The following is an 8,979-nucleotide window of genomic DNA, read 5'->3' on the forward strand; positions in this document are numbered from 1 at the left end:
ATTTGCAGGGCATTTATTTAAAACTGATTTTTTTTCCTATTGAATATTTTAGACTTCTGATTCAACAGTGTCTTATCATGTCTTGGATTCTAAAGGCAGGCAAGCCTTCTTTTCAAGAGCACTGGCAGATGCTGCTTTTTACTTCTAGAAGTTGACAACAGTTGTACCATGTTCCTTCACTAGCCTGTACCATCAACCTCTTTGTCCTCTGATGGGCTCTTCATATGGGGAGAGCTCGTCTTGACTGAACATCCTTTTCATGGCTGATAATACATCTACTTCAATAAATTGCTTCAGTTCCTGGCCCAGCAGGAAACAGAAGAAAGACTGTCTTTTCAGAAATTGTCTTTCTCTTCCACAGAAAAAGCAGAGGACGTACCCGAGATTTGAAACAGGCACCATTTTGTAAAGTTAGTCCTCAGCATCACTGGGAAATTCACAATACTTTGGGAAACAGGTGTGAAGTCAAAAATAGCTGTTTTCATTTCTATAACACTTTAGTCAACAAAACTCATTTACATGCATTATTTCATTTCATTCTAACAATAATCCTGTAAAGTAGGCAGGACTGAAACCATGGTTAGTGTTGTTAATATACGGAAACCAAGATTCAAATAAGCCAGCATTTACAAAGCCCTGGGTTCAATCCATGGCACCTCAAAAGTGGTAAAACAAATAAAACTTTTAAGTAAAATACTACTGGCCAATAGTGAATAGGATATTAGTGCACAGTGTGTTTAAATATGCACTATCTCAATTTTACTGATACTACAACATGGAAGCAAGACAAAGATTCTCTCTATTTCAGATGAATAAACTCTGTTAAGATTTCTTCTAACCAGTATTTCTAAGAGATTTTAACCCAACACTCTGCCCTCAGTGACCATCCCTCCCGTGGGTGGCTTCATGGGGGGCTTGCTGTGGCACGGTCTGTTTGCTGGCTCTAACCCCGCCCACTCCTTCCCTCCCACTCACTCCCAAACTCACCAGCAAGCTTCAACACAGCTGTGGAGGACAACTCAATTAGATGTATTTTTATTGACAATTTGAATAAAGGCAACATAAATAACATCACTGAACTTTTGGAAAATAGCAAAATAACACAAAGTCCCATGATCTCAACCTCTGTTTTGAGGTCAAGTTTCCTCTAACCCACCCACCGTGCATCTGCTATCTCCTACTTTGAGCACACGGCAGGTTTGTACACATTTTAATTTTACATTTTCAGTTGACTGTTCTAAGCGCATTACCTTATCATGACTTTGAATGGCCATTAACTCTATCAAGCAAGTAAAATATAAATAGTGCATCCCTTGTAGCGTATTCTTCTTTCTTTCTACCTCTGTTCTAGCATTGTCTTTCACATATTTTAAATCACTAAGGATCTATCCTAATATAAGAGTCTACTAGCAAACTAGGAGACACATTTATTAGGACAACTGTAGCATTTTCATTTTTGCTATTGTGTTATTTACTACTTTCTTATTTTAAATCGCACTTTGCCAATTACTAGTGCATCAGCACGTTCTATATTTTCGTATGTTCTTGTGAATTACCTGTTCATGATAATTTTATAGTTAGTACAAATAAGAGAGTTGAACTAGAATTTCTAGTGAGTGAAGGAAAAGCACGTTCTCGTGCTGTTTCAGTGATGGGGAAGGTCTTTCCTGTGGTGCTCCTCTTACACACCATGTCAGAGCCTGACTCACGAACACAAATGCAGCAAACACAGTTAAAAATCACTTCTATGTCCACAAACGATCCTCAGCTAATGCATGTTTACTCCCATTATGCTTGACTGCTATTCTCACTAGCTAGCAGAGAAAGGATGAATGACTTCTATCATAGGATCAAACCTCAACCCTACCTAGCAACTGAATGAACTTATTCTGGTATATTAAATGAATTGATGAGCCTGTGTCTTCATTTACAAAAATAAATACTACCCCTAATTTCTATGCAAAATTGTTAGGGAGACAAAATCTATATTGAGTTGATAGACAGTAACTTTAGCTTGGCTTGGAAACACAAGCCGGAAGCTAAGTAAGCATCACCTATAAAGCAGCACTTATAAAAGAAGCCCCAACAGATACCACCATCCTTCAAGATGGAAAACTCAGACATATGAGGAATAGATCAACATTTTAAAGAAAACTTATAAAATCTCCCACCCCTTGCAGAAATAAGCCATGAGAAAACCACAGATACTGTAGAACCGGTTTCAAATTATGAATGTTGGTTTCTGACTGAGGACTCTCACAGGGGCAAAAACTGCTGCATCCATGACTTCGTCTCCAAGGCCCTTTGCAGTGGGTGGCATAGTATGTGTTCAATGAACATATTTCGACTGAGTATAGAAACTACGTTAGAGTTACTGGAAGTTATACAGCTAGCCTAAGGTAAGCACCCATCTGACGGGAGGGATCAATAACTTACTACTGTTCCAAAGATGCACACCAACTTAAATACCAATGTATGGAGTTTGCTTAACAATAAAATGGCTTCACTTCTGGGTCTTCCAAAACATAGTAACAAGAAACACAAATGTGAGTTTCGACATCATCATTGAAATTCTCCTCTTTCAAGAAGCAATTTACTGAGCTTTGTTAGATTTTTGTTTAAAGTGTTAAGAACCAAAGACAGTGAGAAGAGAACAGTTAGTTTACTAACGTGTTTGAACGCTGTGAGGAAAGCTAGTGTTTCAAGCACATGTCGAACGATGGGAAAGAGGGTGTAATGAATGACAGAATAACTCCTGTTTATTCGTGAGTGGTCCCTGGGCTGGTCTGTACCTCCTGGAAATTGTTTATGTGCACAGATCCTGTGATCATAGGCTATGATTAGCAGATGCTGACAGTGTGACCGTGGAGGAAGACATGAATCATCGCTGTTCCATATAGGAGAAAACGGAACACCATCAACTGTGCTGTGGAAGGAAGCTTCTCTTCCCATATTCTAAGCTGTGGAGACTTGTCCCTACAGAAGGGGGGGGATGAAAAGGAGAGAGACTGAGAAGGAATGCATTTTCTATTTGGAAAGTCCATTTATGAAAACTCTCACAATTTGTGAAAAATATAAATTCTTAATTTGTAACCAAAAGCTAATGAGCTCCCACCATTTCCACACAGATCCCCGTCATCAGTGTGTTTAACTACTGCGCTTCCCAAGTATCTACCCAACACTGAATTTCTTAAAAGGTTACAGCAACAGGGATGTGTTCACTACATTTCCATACACGCTGTTGAGAACCAAAGACAGGAGGCATACATGAAGGAAGGAAAATAAAATTGGTGACTTCACCAAATTTCTAAAAGTTATCTATTAATTTGACTCCACAATTGAGATTTTACCAATATGCCAAAGGACTAGAAGTGTTTTGTTTTCATCTAGCAGGGGGAAAGGCCAGGAAAATATCTTTCTTGAACATAGGTGAAATATTTACCTTTAAGGTCTCTACAAGATTGCATAGCTAAGACGTTTGACCCACCTACAGCTTTAAAACAAAATGCTAATCTCAACTGAAGTAACTCACTGGAGAACAAGGCAGCTTTGTACAAACCTGTCTGGGTAAGTTTGTAATACAGTAATAGGCATCACATATGGACACTGCTTTAGAAAAACTTGATAACCTGGAATGCTGGAGTGTCTCAAGCTTGTGGTATTCCCCCCTTTGAGTGAGATACAGCCACTCCATATCTTGCGTGTCCGTTTGAAAACATCTATTATTTGAAAGTACATACATTCCCTGTCGCAGAAGCAAGTTAGGACATCTTCCTGTGGGCCCTCTCTAGTCTGGATCTGAAACGCTGACCCTTAAAAACTAATAGAAAGTAGCCAAGGGAAAAGCAGTTAACTATAGGCAACAAAGAAGAAAATATCCTCAAAATTCTACACAAGATAGACCATTCTGAGACAACTGCTGTCAACTTCTGATGTTTTTCAGTGATTTTTGTTTTGTTTTTCAATCTGTCCATGACCACTCACGTAGGAGCACAGAAAACTCTGGGGTTAGATGAGGCCTTTATCCACAGCTGAGACTGATGAGGCCTCCTGGCAACCCCCCAAAGCCAGAGACTTTGTTTCCCGTCTTCTCAAAGTCCTGACCTCCAGGATTTAAGGAACCAATAACAGTTTCTCATTTCTTGAGTTATTTTTCTCATGCAACCCATGGCAGCTGTTTGCCAGCTCAGCACTCAAACTAATTTGTTACAGAAAATGGGGTAAATGCATGTTTACCGAGGTCTGGAGACTCTTCTGAGGCCCAAGTGCGTATTATATGGGACCAAGCGAGGCATGTGGGACTTCCATTAGCTTTGTGTGTTGTAGAATCAGAACTTGAGATTTAGAACACTTCATTCTCAGATGTATTTGGTTTCTCATATTTGTTGCTTTATTTTGATTTGGTTTGAGAAGACAAATGACAAATTATTCAAAAATGCTAATGATTGTAACTTCTGTATTAGCTACATATTAATACATTTTAAAAAAGTTTTCATCTGTATGTATAGGAACCATGAAATTTATGTGTAGATAGGCAATCCTGCATGCTCATTTTGTAGACTAAAAATTCTGCCCAGTTAGTGAAGGGAGAGTATATATTGCTTGAGTTGCTTCAAACATTAAATCTTGTAAATATTCAAGTCCATATATATTTATCATGGAACCATTTGCCTTCACTAGAAAAAATAGTAACATTTATAATTCCAGAAAGAAAAACTGCTGTGGGGTTGTCCTGTCTGTAGCTAACAGCTCTTAGAAGCCACATGTGTTCACTTCCTTAAAAGATAGTTTCCAGGAACTCTCCAAACAATGAGCCAGAGCGTCCCAGGACAGAGCCAGCACACCGCCCCTTTGTCTTCCCTGGGCTTCTGGGCACCAGTTGGTGAGAGAAAAGGCATTGAGTTGAGGCAACATTTTTTTCAAGTTGAAAGCCTGCTCAAACATTGGCCTTCTGATCCAACTTAAGTATTCTGGTGCATGATTATATGTATCTACCCTTGCCCAATGCAACTTCCTGTTGCTAAGACAAGAGAAGCTGGAGCAGCAGAGAAACAAAGACGCACTAGTCAAAAGGCTTCCTGGATATCAAAGCCTGTTCAAAACCACATCGTGGTGAGTTCAGTGTGAATGAATCAAAAACTTATGACTTGCATTTCCCTAAAAACACACATGGATTTTTAAAAGAAATGAATGAAAAAAAAAACCCAACACAATAAAGTTGGCATATTGTTCGCCAGTGCTTAAAAGAAAATAATTAAGTACTTACAAAACACACAAAAGGGATTTGTCCAACTGAATCTGAGAGTATGGGCATGTTTCTCAGCTGTTCCCAGCCCAGTGTATCTATCTTCAGAGGCATATCTCCCATGACTGAAACCAATTTAAACACAAAAGCACACACTTTCATTCAACTTAAAATGAAAAAAACGACACATGGAAGGTAGTGCACAACTTTAATCCCAGTACTCAGGGGGCAGAGGCAGGTGGATCTCTACGAGTTTGAGGCCAGCCTGGTCTACACAGTGTGTTCTAAGACAGTCAGGGTTACATAAAGAAATCCCATCTCAAAAAAAAAAAAAAATTAAGTAAAAAAGGAAAGAAAAACAGTTTATTTAATTTACAGAATAAAGTCTGCAACATAACCTAATCACAAAAGACAATACAAAATGTAATAATTATTGTCTATCTTTAAAATAGAAACATTGCTTATTTGTTCAATAAATATTTATTGAGCATTTATTATATATGGGGTGCTGTTCTGGGCTCAGAGGATTCAGTGGTAAATGAGACAGAAACTGATCAATATTTATGAATATATCATAACAGGAAACTTTCTTGTCATGTTAGTAGCAAGATAAGATTCATCAATTATTGTGGGGGCCCACAGGCACTCCCTAGTAAGACTTTACTCAGGGTCAGAGAATCTGAGCTTACTCTACCCAGCAGGGCTGCATAATGGGATGATTTGGCCACAGATGTGCTTAACAGGTGTTTTGAAGGGTCTATACTTGGTTGTGTATTGTGCTTTGATCTTGAAAGAGGGAGGTCTTTTGCGTTGCCCCTTGGCATTGTATAAAAAGCTTTTTGGAATAAACCTTGAGGCGACTGGTTATTGACCCAAGGCCCTCCCAAAGCTATCCTGTGTCTCTATCTTTCTTATGGTCTCCATCTATATTTCTATCTAAAATTCCTTATTCTTCTCTCTTCCCCCCAAGAACCCTTCAAAAGGTGGGAGTTGGTCTCCAACAAATTATTATCAAAAACTTGGGTTTAGTTATCTGGATGATTGATTTTGTGAGCTTCCTGAACATCTGAGGAAGAGTGAAGAACAAAATACTCCAGAGAGCCCCAACTAGATGCTATGTGAGGTAGCCCTTAAGTTTAATTCAGTTAGACTTTTAGCAAAGAGGATATGTAAAAATCTGTAAATTGATCTGATCTTTAATAAGCAGCTGTTGTTATATGAGAAAATTATGGCCTCCTAAAAGCATCTCATTTTAATCAGCCACAGGTGACACAGTTACACCTCACCTTTAATGAAATACAAATCAATTCAACAGGACCATAATTCAGATATAGTTTCATACAGTTCCAGTTCAAGAGAGGCATTATAAGGAGCAGGGATGGCACCATAGAGTCTAAGGAACAGACCAAGGCCTAGCATTCAGATGCTCTGAGCTGCCTGGATACCATGTAAGTAGGGAGACACTGACATGAAACTCTAAACTATCCACAAATTGTGCCTTAAACAATGCACTCCAACTGAGCTCTGACTCCCCAACCCCATTTCCCTCATTGTACAGCTTTTCCTGTGGCTTCAGAACTCCCTATGCAAGTAGGAGCTTTACTCCCTCATTCTCAGCATCTTCATCACAGTCTCTCATGTGTTTTCCCACTGTGATATACTCAGGGTCTACCCCGATGCCTTGAACATAATGATAAGACAATTACTTATGATGATGGATGGATGAAAGGGTGGATGGATGGATGGATGGATGGATGGATGTTGGTTGGGTAGATGAATAGATGTTGGGTAGGAAGATGGATGGATGGTAGGTGGGTGGATGGATGGATGGATGTTGGGTAGGTGGATAGATGAGTGTCAGGTGGGTGGATGGATAGATGTTGGTTGGGAGGATGGATGGATGAATGTTGGGTGGGAGGATGCATGGATGGGTTGATGGATGTTGGGTCAGTTGATGGATGGATGTTGGGTGAGAGGACAGATGGATGGGTGGATGGATGTTGGATGAGTTGATGGATGGATGTTGGGTAAGAGGATGGATGGATGGATGGGTGGATTGGTGGATGGGTGGATGGATGGATGGATAGATGGATGGATGGATGGATGGATGGATGGGTGGATGGAAGATGTTTGGGGGTGAATGGGTGGATGGATAGACATATTTCCCTGGAACAATTCTTGATCTGAAGGTCTGATCTCACAGAGACTCTTACTTCCATGCCAGACCTGGGTAAGAACTTCCAATCTATGGCACAAGATAACACAGAGAGACTTTGTTATTAAAGGGACTGTGTTCAGATTCCTGTTCTGTTTACTGCCTGTATTTCACTGGCTATCCTTGTAAGACCTCTGAGATTCAAGTAAGGCTTCATCAGGTTTGAAGGCGTAATATGGTCTCCAAAAAGCATCAGGCATAACCCTGAACACACATCCACTTTCTAAGATAAATTCAAACCCATAAGCTAAGAACAAAATGATCATTTGTATACAATTAAGTTTTACTTGTGTGCTCCTGAGGACAAGACAGGGTATACAGAAGAAGATAGCTGGCCAACTTAAAGAAACTATAGCCAACATTTTCTGGAGAACACCTATGCCTAAGAACTGTCACCAGGGAGACCACTAAAAAGGAGCTGGAGACAAGGACAGATTGTCCTAAAAGATGTCAAACCCAGAATGTATAAGGAAGCAACTATAAGGTCAATGATCTTCAAAGTGAGCAAAACTCCCCCCCCCACCCCCAAGGTTTAGAAAGAAAGTATTAAAATATCTAACCTAAAAAAGGCATTGATATGAAAAGAAAACCTTTTTGTAAATTCAGCTTTACCAGTATTTGCTCCGTAGGTTGTCACTGGCCTCTGCATCCTGTCCATAAGTCAGGAGTCTGGGGCCTCAGTGGTAACTCAGAAGAGGAGCCTAAGGAAAGAGTCACTCAGTAAGTTAGTGACATCAGGCACTTGCTACATATGACATCTCACAGGCACATTTGGGGGGGACTTAAAACTCATATCACCTCATTTTTAACTAAATTTAGCATTCCCAAAATGTCAGGTAATCCAAAACATTTCCTTGGGGAGAAAAAAAAAAAACAGTGGAATAAAAAGTATACTAATGATACAAGAATTAATAAACAGCAAGAAACTGTCAAAATGAACACATGGATAAGAGCTTGTCACCTATATTATAATATAAAAGTATGATAATTTCCTGTAACTGACATATTAAATCATCTACCTACATCAAAAATATTATCAATGATATTATCTCAATGAAAGAAAAGGGTCGTTTGTAATACGTAATTTTTACCAAGTGCTTAAAGCATCATTTGTTATAACCTTAGTTCATGTCTTTAAAAGTTATATTAGGTATGCTTTATCAAATGTGCCATATTCTGATGTACTTTATCCATAAAAAGTGCACACAAGTGAAAGCACATGTCTGCAAGTTTTTAACTGGCATGCGTTTTCCTGGTGAGTTTGGAGACCCTGGCCTACAAAGCAGTCTGTGCACACACACACTACAGGCAATTAGCTGCTTACAATCAGCAGAGCTCTGCAAGTAGCAATAAGTGAGCCAAGTTCTGTCTGTGTTCCTGGAGACCACCAACAGTCAGCCAGAAGACAAGATGCTGTGTACTGGCAGACCTCCCAGAGCCTTTCCGTTTACATCTCAGGGAAGCCACCTCATAGTCAGCAGTCAGAAGTAAGGCCCAGGCAGGAAGATCAGCCCACACA

This window comes from Peromyscus eremicus, chromosome 8b (genome assembly GCF_949786415.1).
Source record: "Peromyscus eremicus chromosome 8b, PerEre_H2_v1, whole genome shotgun sequence".
Lineage (NCBI taxonomy): Eukaryota > Metazoa > Chordata > Mammalia > Rodentia > Cricetidae > Peromyscus > Peromyscus eremicus.